Genomic DNA, 9,595 nt, shown 5'->3' with positions numbered 1-9,595 from the left:
CGCTAAATGTTGGGATTTTTCTCTCCTAGCATGCAACTTATTTTTCCTACTGTGTCAGGCAGTGTGGCTATTGTAGCAAGTCTATTTTTGTATGCTTGTTAGTCTTGTGCACTGAAAGATAATAAGCCATAAATCTGAAGGTTAACTGTTCTCTTGTTGCTGCTGTTACTGTTGTTATTATGCTAATTATATGTTTTAGAGAACCCTAGGTTTGGGTCAGAGCACTTTTGTCCTGTGTGCTGTACAACTGGATTAAAAGATATTCATGGTCTCGGAGAGACAGCAAAAATAAGCTGACACCTTTACGCAGTGCAAGTGGTTGTAACTATCTTTCAGTTTCTTTTAAACATTGACCCTGGGATAGAATTAGATTAAAAAAATAAATAAAATAGAAGAGGAAAAATTTCTTTTCCATCAGTTAGTGATCAGAACTGAATATTGGCAGTCTCAAAGATGACATTCCTTTCCAGCTATCAAGAATTTTCCTTTATTGACTTGTATTTTTCAGCCTATCAAAGAAAAGTTTAATTTGTAGCTGAAATCCTGATCCTCCCATGAATCATGTTTTGTTTTGAATGCAAAGGGCGTCTGTCTGGCAAAGTTGGCAGCCTGATCTCCATAAATATTGTTCTATTGATAAAAAGAGGAATTGGATATAGGGACTATCCAAAATAAATATTTTGCAGGGATCCTGAATGCCTGAATACAATACAGCAAAGGAATGTTATCACATTTTAAATAATTCTCAGACATAAGCTGAAGTGAGTATTAGTTTTAGTTGAAAAACTGTCAAAATGCACTTTGCACCTTTCATTTCATTTAGGAAACCAAAATGGACACCTATTTAGGGGTTGCTGGTTTCCCTTTTATCATGTGTAGGGATTTGCCATTTATTGGGAGCAAGTCTGGGCTTCATAGTTTCTAGGATATTTGAAAAAGGATTTCAACGAGGTTTTCAGAAGCACCAGCCCAACATGATCCCGCCCTTTGAGTGGAGGTGGATGGAAAAAAGGGCCCTTTGTGCCCTCCTAGTCAGAAGCTATTGCAGGCTCAGGGTGACTCTCTCCTCATGCTGATGGAGCAGACGTGCAAGTGGAAGATCAGCTGTGTATTGCAGGTAATGGCTGTCCCCAGGATCAAGGGAAACCTGTATGCCTCCCTTCAAGTTGGGAAAGCAGAGAGGCCAAATTTCTCCCAGAAACAATCTGTTCTGGGACTCTCTTGGTCTGGCATACCTCCTCGCTGCCCCCTCATTGCTCCCTGACAAGGCTGTGGCCCTAAATATGAAAGACACGCTGCTATATGCTGGCATACCTTCTCTTTTCTGACCGTTTTGCTCCTACAAAAGCTATTTACAGAAGGCAGAAAAAGTGGGCAGAAGGAGGAGGTGAATGTGGAGGATTACTTTGTGAGAAGTCCTCAGAAGGGCTTAGAAGAGGTGTCTCAGCACTGTCAAGTCATGACAGAAAATAATCTGACACAGATGCATGAGCCAGCTTGTTCTGAAGTCATCAGGACTGTACCTCTGCATATCTACTGTCATCCTCCTGCTGCTCTTTTCCGAAGGGAGCGACTGAGGAATTTCTCAGAGACTTTTCCTTCTTATCAATGAATTACATTATTTTGTAACTGCAATATATAGTCTATGACTAACAGAACACATATTTTTATTGGCTCATCTATTTAAGAAAAGAGAACTCCTGGCATTAGTGCTGAACTGTATACTAAAATTCAAGGATAAGTTATGACCTACTATTTCTTTGTCCCATAACTCACAGCACTACTATGACTGCCATGAAAGAGAACGTTTGTATAGTGTATGTGACAGATACACCAAGACTGGCTGTTTATTTTCTTCTCTCTTCCTATAAATTATTCATCTTTCTGTACAGTATACCTCCTGAAAAGCATCTCCTGTTTCAAATGATTTCATTTTTTTAAATGTATGTTTATAATAAAAATCACAATAAAACAATACTTCTGTAATAAAGATAATGGCATTATTTACTTGGAAGTAGATTCTGTGCTGAAACTTCCCTTTTGCTTATGTTGTAGATCATGGAGAAGCTTTGCATCTATCACCTTTCCTTGCTGACAGATACAAAGCTTCCAGTGAAGATGGAGATGGCATTTCCCCCTGTGTTAACCCAGAGGTTTTATCTTAAAGTACAAAGAATATTTACCAAACCCCAGACAACACCAAGAGAGTCAGCCATGCAATTCCCCCGTCATTCTGAATGCACTACTGTTGGAGCACACTGACACACCCATTGAAAATCAGCGCAGGGCTCAGTGTGAGGGCTGAGGCTGGAGGAGGGCTGCCTGGGAGCTCAGCCCTGGGCAGCACTGGTTGTGTCACACTTTGGCAGTGCTTCAGTGCAGCCTGATGTCTGTGACCCCAGCCATAACCTGCTCCATCTCTCCCTTGCCAGCAAAGCTTAAGGTGACTTCTTGCCACGCTTCTTGCACAAACAAACAGCACACCTGAGGAAGGCTAAAGAGCTGCTTGTAAAAGGAGTTAAGTAAAAAATTGTAGCTCACGAAAATGTCACACAGCCAAAACAAAGGGCACAGGAGTTCTCAGGCAACCTAAGAGAAATACATTGATTTGTTACTGTGCCACCCACTAGACTGCGGTTCTTAAAACCTGTTTGAGGAAGGCTGGACAGCTAGTGGAAACACAGCTACTTCTCTTGATTCAGTGATTCAATACCATTGCTTTTGGATACAAAACATTTTCCAAAGTGCTGCTATGTTGAAAGTTACAAGAATGCCTTTCTGATGTATCTGTCAGAGATCTGATTTCTAAGCACAAGCTGAAGAATTTTGCTTAAAGCCAGACTGTGCAATATGGATCTCTGCACAATCATTTCTGCTTTGTTCATCCTCCTCTTTTTCTGCATTTTGCCCTAATTCTTATAACTAATGAAGTTGGGATCTGGGGGTACGCTTTAGGTAAACATCAGACAAATACACATTAAGCCAGGAGGAAAAAAAAAATATTACTTCATTACATTAAATTTAAGACATCTGACAAACCATTTTTCTCTCTGAGTGCGCAATGCTTTTTCCACTGGCAAGAGAGTTTTGCATCTGTACAGATAACACCTGGAACAAAGTTTTAAGGCTATGCCTACTGTTGTACCATGAAGCTATAACTGCATCAGAAAAGAATAAAATAGCTGAAGTTAAATGTCCTATCTTAGAATCCAATACAACTGCCTGAATGTAGGTCCCTAGTGCCCTTTCACATTCTGCAATGTCCTACCTGGTACCAGGTACCTTGCCTGTCTCTCAGGGTAGAGAATGCAGGTTCCCAAGGGTTCACAGCCAAACCTGACAGCCCCTTGTAAGGGTCCTGAACACATTTTTCCTCTTGGGAGAGGCGATCAATTCACTGATCACTGCACAGCTGATTTACTTCAAACATCTCAAGTACATCTCAAGACAAAGGGACTATCTTCTTGCCTTTGTGTGTGTTTTAGCCCCTATAGGCAGAGGTGCAGTACTGAGGAGTTTGCCCAAAGAGAAGCTTCCACAACCATTACTAATGCCAACGTATTCACAGGAAAACCTTTGTTTAGTTTCAATGAGCTTTGAACAAAGCTCACCAAGTCATCGTTTCTCTTAAAGACAGCTGAGACTGAGAAATACCAAATAAGAGACAAGAAATGATTGCAAAGTTTTAAAATTAAGACCATCAAACAGGTGTGACAGGCAATACACAAATAAACTGTGTTTTGAAAAATTATACTGTTCTTACAGGTACAGTTTCTACCAAAAAATAAATGTGGTGGAATCCAGAAAGGAGCCTGCTGTCTCCAGGTCCCAGGTCAGCAATTTAACTACAAAGGCATTCTTCTTTACCTGTCAGCTGTGAGATGGTAACAGAGATTAGGTTAAAGATGATTATTAAGAGCTCAGGAGTTAGAAAATGCATGACCTAGCACTCACACAACTTTTAAGCAACAACGCAGTGCATGTACCCTAGGATGCCATCTTTCATCACATGCTCATGTCCTTTTTTCCTTCCACAAGTCCCTTCTTAGTGCAAAAAGCTGACTGTACTGTAATTAATGAGTGACAGCTCATGATTTGCTCTTGTTAAGCGCATAGCCCAAGCTGTCTTTGTTCTCCACTGCTGAAGCTATGCCATAAAAGTAGGATTATTCACAGCCTCAAGAGCTTTTTTTGCTATGCCTTTCACTGCAGCACGCATGTACCTCGCTGTCATTTGTGACCTAGTTTCACAAAGCTCCTCTGAGATACAGACTTTATATTTTTCTCATGTTTCAGATTTGGAAATGCAGTGCAGAATGACTGGTGTCAAGTTGAGCAGCATATGCAAGCCTCGGGCTCCAAGGTCCTTGGATATGCCCTGGGAGCTTGAAGAGGAAGAAGCCTTCTCTCTGCTGACCTTAATTGGCGAGCTCCAACCATATTCTACTGAGAAGTTGGGAACTGCAGTATTTCAAAGGAATGTCACCTGGCCAAAGGTGACTTTTCATAGTGACAGTAAAAGATAAGGACAAACCCTGTATCAGGAGCTTATGTGAAAGGACAAACATCCCATCTCCAAGTGGTAGAAGACTCTACAGTGCTTAAAATACAAGATGCTACGCAGTATTGAGACAGGTAGAAATACATCTTTTACTCTAGATCTCATGCTCAAAACTGTACTGCTTTAGCCAAAATATTCTTTGGAAAAATAAAAAAGAAGTCACATGGAAAATTTCATTTCCAAGTGGAGAAAGTTTGGAAGAGTTGTGAGAAAACAGGGTATTACAACAGGAAATGTGCAGCCCTAGGAATAGGCTATTGGTCTGACTGCAGACTCAGAAAGCATCCAAAACGAGAGATGTAACATTGAAAGGAATATACTGTAGGGCTCAAAAGAAGCCACAGTAAGAACACTTACGAAACTAATGCCTGTCAAAAATTAAAGCATTTTCACAGATAGTAAGCCCAGAGAATGTTGTAGTGTGTATTCTGATTATTCATACTTCAGACTTGTGGCACCATGGAAATATCCCTTTCTTGTTTTCCACTGCCTGCTTGCATGGAAAACCAGCTTGCTGGTTATATAAAATTGAGGTTATCAGCAATATTACTAATTAGCAGTGTAGCTGCCAACTAAGAAGTTAAACTCTGACAAATATGACCTAATGTTACACAAATATGCTTCATCAATCACAGTTTTAAAAAAATATACACCAGACAGTATTTTCTTTGGACTAGCAATGGAACCTATTGGCAGTTAGTGTAATTGAAGGCTAGTAAGCAGATTAAAATGTTTGGGGGTTTATAACCTCTACTTGTGTACACACACAAAAAAAAGGGCTGAAAGTGTTTTAAAAATGATACAGCTTTGAACTAGTGCTTGTTTAAAAGGGAAGAGTTTAGTGGGAGCCTAAGGATCTACAGGCAAAACCAGGTTCACCATGGGTCTGGCCACAGTCAGGCTTTTGGTTGTCTGATGGATGGCTGCTGTTGCTGGCACTGAGCTTGCTCACAGCAGCCAGTGGTGTGCCGCAGTTCTGGCATTCCCCTCTGTATCTGTCTGGTATTGCAAGGGAGCTATTCTTTTTGTCTTACTGTGTCCCCTAAACTTTGAAGCTGTTGTGGAGTATCAGCAACGTGGAGAAGCCTGAAGGGCAATTAAGGAGATGGGCTTGTTTGGTCTCTTCCCTGCAAATGGAGCAGAGTCAATTACAGTTCATTTTAATAAGTTTATTAAGTGCAGAATTTTTTGAATGATGGTTTATAAGAGATGGGAACTGAGGAGTGCAAAGACAAATAGGCACAACAGCAAACCAAAGAGAAACATTCAGCAGATTGTGTTCTTAGGTTTAGATGTGAGGAATAAAGAAGAAAAGAAATCTTGCATGGGAGAATTCACTTTACAGTTCCATTAAAACAGAAACACATCAAAAAACCTCACAAAAACAACAAACAGTCTAACAATAAAGATGAACCAAACATCCCTAAATATTTGCTCTGAATGCAAATTTCCCACATTCCATACAAGAAAATAGACTATCTTCTTTTTAAGTGCTGTCACAGCAGTGTTACTCATCTATTTTAGTACTGACTCAGTAAATCAAGGATACGTCTCACGGTAATATTTATTTAAGCAGCAAAACATTACTCATTCACACAGAGAACTAAAGTTCCATTTATGTTCAGCAATTTATCATTAGACTCTCTGGATTCACATACCATCCCAGCAAGATAAGGAAGGCTGTGAAAAAAACCTCTTACTTATGAAAAGGGAAAAGCAAAATCTGGATATTACACAGATTGCAGTGCAGCGTGCTGGAGGTTTTAACTTAGCATTGGCAAAAGAGAACAGCACTATAAAAGCAGAACATGCTACATGAAAAGAACACGGCTGCAAGTAGCAGCAGCCACCTCTCATGAACCCACTGACTTCAGTGGCCTTTGGATGAGGCCCAGAAAAAAGCCACTTCATATGGCAGGCAAATTTGATAAAGGCATAGTCTGAACCAGAAACAAAGGAGTTGTGGGGAGCTATGCAGAGTAGACCATGAAGCAGAAATAAATAGTATTCATACAGTCAAAGAACAAGTACAGTAATTGCATTCACTCACATTAAATCCAGTTGACTGATTTCCATGTAAGGAAGATTGAGTTGGGGGGGGGGGGGAAGAATTAAAATTAAAAAAAATATCTTCAGGATCTGGGTTATACAACTAAGATGAGCCCTGCAGGCAACACTATATCCAGTATGCTTGGCATTTGGCCCTCCTTTGTATTTCAGTTGGGTTTTGCTAATCACAAATCCTCAAAGGTTTATAACATCTACCTCCTTTCCTGGGATCACCTGGCCACCTCCCCATTATGCTTCCAGCATAGCTAAGGGCCATGAAATGCCACATACAAACACTTCGGCCTTTGATACCTCCTCATGAACATGGGTAAGAGATGCTTTTGCCACTAATTTAGGACAGGGTCTCCACTGAAAGAGGCTTCCCTTGTTCCTTTTGAAATGAGGAAAGGATCCTGCTGAAATGGCTACGCACCAGAAAGCAGCACACAAATGCAGGTGCAAAGCTGCAGTACCAGACTTCTTCATATCTCCACAGGTACTAGAACTCTAGGATTTTAATCTTTTTTCTAGGTTTTCCAGGGCTGTTTCAATAAAACACAACTATGCAAGTGATTTAGTCAGCAGAAGACAGAGTGAATCCCTTTTTGTTCCAGTAAAAATAGGATTTGTCTGACCTCATTTTCAGCTTCAATAGGAGGAGACATTCTGTCTGGATCTTAGAACAGCCAGCAAAAGGGGGTCTAGGGCATCCTTTAAAGATCTGAGCCATATAGGTGCAAGATGGGAGAAGAAATTTCAATAAGCCTCTTATTTTCTCATCACTAAAATAGTGACTAGAAAAAAGAATAGTATGCCATGCCTGTGTGGAAGGCTCAGTTAGTGGCAGCAAATGAGGACCTAGTTGCGCTCGCTACAACCGTGAATGCCAGACTGAAGACACATTTCAGTGCACAGAAATTCTGTTATATACTTATTAGGCATTTTCCTGTTGATTGTTTGATTCCTGAACAGGAACAGTTTATCTTCTGCTAGCTGCAGTTTTTCCCCACTCCAGAAGCCATCCCTTTCCCTTTCATGAAGATCCTGGTTGTCCTGCAGGGACAGCAGACACCTAGGTAGGAAAATGTGAGAGCATATCTAACATCGTGTTATGTTGGCCTTCAGCTCAGTCTCTCCCTTTTCTGTCCAGCTGCTGATTGTTGCATTTGCTACAGGGCACTTTCCCCAGGTACTCCAAGAGAACATGGACAAAAGAGAGGAGAGAACAACTCTGCAGAATAGTTACTTTTTACCTCAGCAGATGCCCAATGCAATTTGTACTGCAGCATCACAAACAGCTCTGCAGTCATGGTGCTTGAGCCAGCACACCAGTTTTTTAAAAGTCTTTTCTTGTGTATCTGTTTTTTTCCCCAGAGGTAACCCAGGCACATACAGGATTTTGGATTCTGCACCTAACCCAGCCTCCTAATTTTAAGGCAATTAAGCCTCTTTGAGCATCTGGCTGCATATAAGCATGAAGAGTAAATAACATCCTGTACTTGCATGTGGATGCTCAAAGACCTTACTAATGGTAATATGGGACTGCTCAAGAATGCCTCATGTTATGGGGTCACTAAAGTAGAAGTCTTATGAGGAGTAGCTGAGGGAAATGGAGTTGTTTAGCCTAGAGAAAAGGAGGCTTAGTGAAGACCTTATCACTCCCTACAACTACTTGAAAGGAGGATATAGGGAGGTAGGGGTCAGTGTGTTCTTCATAGAAACAAGTGATAGGACAAAAGGAAATGACCTCAAATTGTGCCAGAGGAGGGTTAGATTGAGGGAAAAAAATATTAACCAAAATGGATGTCAAGCATTGGAACAGGCTGCCCAGGAAATGGTGCAGTTAGCATTCCTGGAAATATTTAAAAGACATATAGATATGGTGTTTGTGGACATGGCTTGAGAGCAACCTGGCAATGCTGGGTTAATGGTCGGCCTTAAAGATCCCTTCCAACCCAAGCGATTCTATAATCTTTCTTGCAACAAAGTTGCGCTTGACAAAGTATGACCTATGAGGAGCTTTTCTGAAGAACATGAACAGTAACTTATGTGTCTTCAGAACAAACATTAGTGGCTGAAACAGTTAATATGTAAAAAAAAATTTTTTCCTATAGTCTTTCTTCCTTAGGTTTCTGAAATGATGTATTCTTTTATCCCCCCTCTAAAATTAGTACATAATCTGTGATGCACAGGCAAGCTGCTTTCACAGGCTACAAGGGAAGAGTGACTATGGGCATGCAGTAAACAGTTACCAAACTGCCAAAATACTCTTTGTATTGTACACTAAAATGCCTTAAGCAAGAGACAAACCACATGACATTAAGTTAATCAAGGTTTGAATAGGCACCCAGAAATCACTGTGACCTGAAACATGGCATGTGTGTACCAAACTTTACAGAAGTACCTATGACAAAAATGTTGTGTTTTCAATCACATTTGCACAAACATCAAGAAACCAACTCGTTTCATATTTATCAAATACTGATCAAAGCATTGTTAGTATTGTAAAACTTGCAGCTAGGAAGAAAGCATACATCAGGCCTTATCCCACACCTTGCTTATTATCTCAGTCCAGTAATCCTGTAAGATATGTTTTATCTAACCTTGCAGTCACTTTAAGATAAGCTATTACCCAAAATAGATATATAATCTGAATTTAATTGCCACTGGAAAAAAAATTAAGTACACTGGATAAAAGGATTGCTTTGGGTAGTCACTGATATGTAGTCTTATCTTTCATATTTAGGTATTTGTGTTTTCAACCAGTGGTTGCCTCAGTGCCTGTCCACAGCTATTGTTCCTATTCTTCATAGTAACTGCCTTGGAAACCCTCACAACAGGCTTGGTAGTAGACTCACAGAAGTGTTTAAGGGATTCCAGAGGTCATCTAGTCCAAACCCCTCTGCAGTCAGCAGGGGGATCCTCAACTAGATCAGGTTGCCCAGAGCCCTGTTAAGCCCCACTTTGAACATCTCCAGGCATGGG

The sequence above is a fragment of the Dryobates pubescens genome, chromosome Z (assembly GCF_014839835.1).
Source record: "Dryobates pubescens isolate bDryPub1 chromosome Z, bDryPub1.pri, whole genome shotgun sequence".
NCBI lineage: Eukaryota > Metazoa > Chordata > Aves > Piciformes > Picidae > Dryobates > Dryobates pubescens.
Note: the sequence above shows the minus strand (reverse complement) of the source record.